The sequence below is a fragment of the Odontomachus brunneus genome, unplaced genomic scaffold (genome assembly GCF_010583005.1).
Source record: "Odontomachus brunneus isolate Ranch 3 - 2012 unplaced genomic scaffold, Obru_v1 Obru_scaffold_163, whole genome shotgun sequence".
Taxonomy (NCBI): domain Eukaryota; kingdom Metazoa; phylum Arthropoda; class Insecta; order Hymenoptera; family Formicidae; genus Odontomachus; species Odontomachus brunneus.
Genome location: NW_022639613.1, coordinates 109,692 through 111,233, shown reverse-complemented (window position 1 = coordinate 111,233; position 1,542 = coordinate 109,692). Strand labels below are relative to the sequence as shown.

The window sequence follows — 1,542 nt, the reverse complement described above, 5'->3', positions numbered from 1 at the left end:
CTGCCTGAATTTGATTGGTTGAGTTGTACTCATGCGCAGTACCGCCAATTATAAACGAAGTATTAAGAACATGAACATATAATTCAGAATAATACGTGAAAAATTAATAATAATATAATGGGTAGGAGGCGATTCTATGCAAAAATAAGTAAAAAAAGAATATTTTTTTATTGCAGCTTCGTTTTCGAAAAAATCAAAGTTAAAAATTTGTCGAGTAAAGATCTTACTCTTGGCAATGCATTCCGCTTAATTGTACATATACACATAGAGCCACTGTTAGTAAATGAGTAAATACTGTTAGTAATCTTTGTTAAAGTGCAGAGAGCAAACGCGGGATGAATTCGATATTGATTTAATATGTAATATATCAAGCCAAAATTTATGAAGCATATTATCTTTTGGAATACTGTGAAGAATATTTAAAAACAGTTTTTCATTAACAGTTCATAATCATTAAAAGGTTATCTTAACTATAAAATGTGATTTTTTTTTACTTTACTTTTTCCCAATTTTGGCAGTCCGATCTGCTTTTGCAAAAAAGAACACAACATTGCACCATTACTCCAACGATTTATTAACAATAAACAATAAGACAATATTTGCTAACCTCCTCACACGTACTCAGACGTTAGTGGACGCTAACATGTGGTTTGTTTTTTTCAATTGCACTGCTACACTGGTGCAATAAATTCAAGTGAAATAAAATATATTTGTCTCATTCTAACTTATTGCACCAGTACAATAGTGTAGCTGGAAAGAACAAACCTATGGATGCAAAGACGGTACTATTACGCTTGCGCATAGTAAAAACCAATCAAAACCAGGCACAGTTTTTACCTCGTCCCCCTCTCTCTGTGGCTTCACCCCTCCGAGATTACACTCCATCCTTATATTCCTACATCAATGCGTAAAACCATCACTGTCACTATTATCAACGGTTACTTTGACTTAAATTCATAGTTAACAAGCATGCACTATATGAGAGACTGTTTTAATAGACTATGAAATGAATCGCTGTTATATAAAGGAAATCGAGTATGGTTGTCACATTTTTTACTGAATAAGAAAAAAGATGTGTGCAATATTTGTTAATATTGTACACATTTTCAAATAGATATTGAGTGTACAACTTAATTCGGTCCGTTTTTTTGTTTGAAAAACGCATTTATTTGAATGATAAAATGAATTAATACATTATTGAAAGTATTGTCCATCGCTAGCCACTACTTTTTCCCATCTTTCGGGCAATTTATGGATTCCGTCGCGGAAGAAGCGTTCATCTTTTGAAGCCAAGAATGAATCGAGCCAATTTTTGATACCCTGTTCTGAAGTGAAGTGTATTCCAGTCAAAGCGTTCTGCATCGATCGAAACAAATGGTAGTCGGAAGGGGCAAGGTCTGGGCTATAAGGCGGGTGAGCCAGAACTTCCCATCCGCTATTTTCCAAATAGTTTTTAACCGGAACAGCAACATGAGGCCGAGCGTTGTCATGGTGAAAGATTATGGACTCGTGTCTGGTCGCATATTCTGGACGTTTTTCGGC

At 34.9% G+C, this 1,542-nt stretch overlaps 2 protein-coding genes and 1 long non-coding RNA gene across 7 annotated transcripts in view; 2 read left to right on the top strand and 1 right to left on the bottom strand.

Moving 5' to 3' along the window:
• The window catches only part of LOC116850987, a 168,008-nt gene that overhangs the window by 72,190 nt on the left and 94,276 nt on the right, over positions 1-1,542 (top strand). The gene's annotated exons all lie outside the window — the stretch shown is intronic.
• LOC116850988 (carbohydrate sulfotransferase 11) overlaps positions 1-1,542 on the bottom strand; it is a 94,476-nt gene that overhangs the window by 40,484 nt on the left and 52,450 nt on the right. The gene's annotated exons all lie outside the window — the stretch shown is intronic.
• The window catches only part of LOC116850989, an 84,293-nt gene that overhangs the window by 58,782 nt on the left and 23,969 nt on the right, over positions 1-1,542 (top strand). The window lies entirely within an intron of this gene.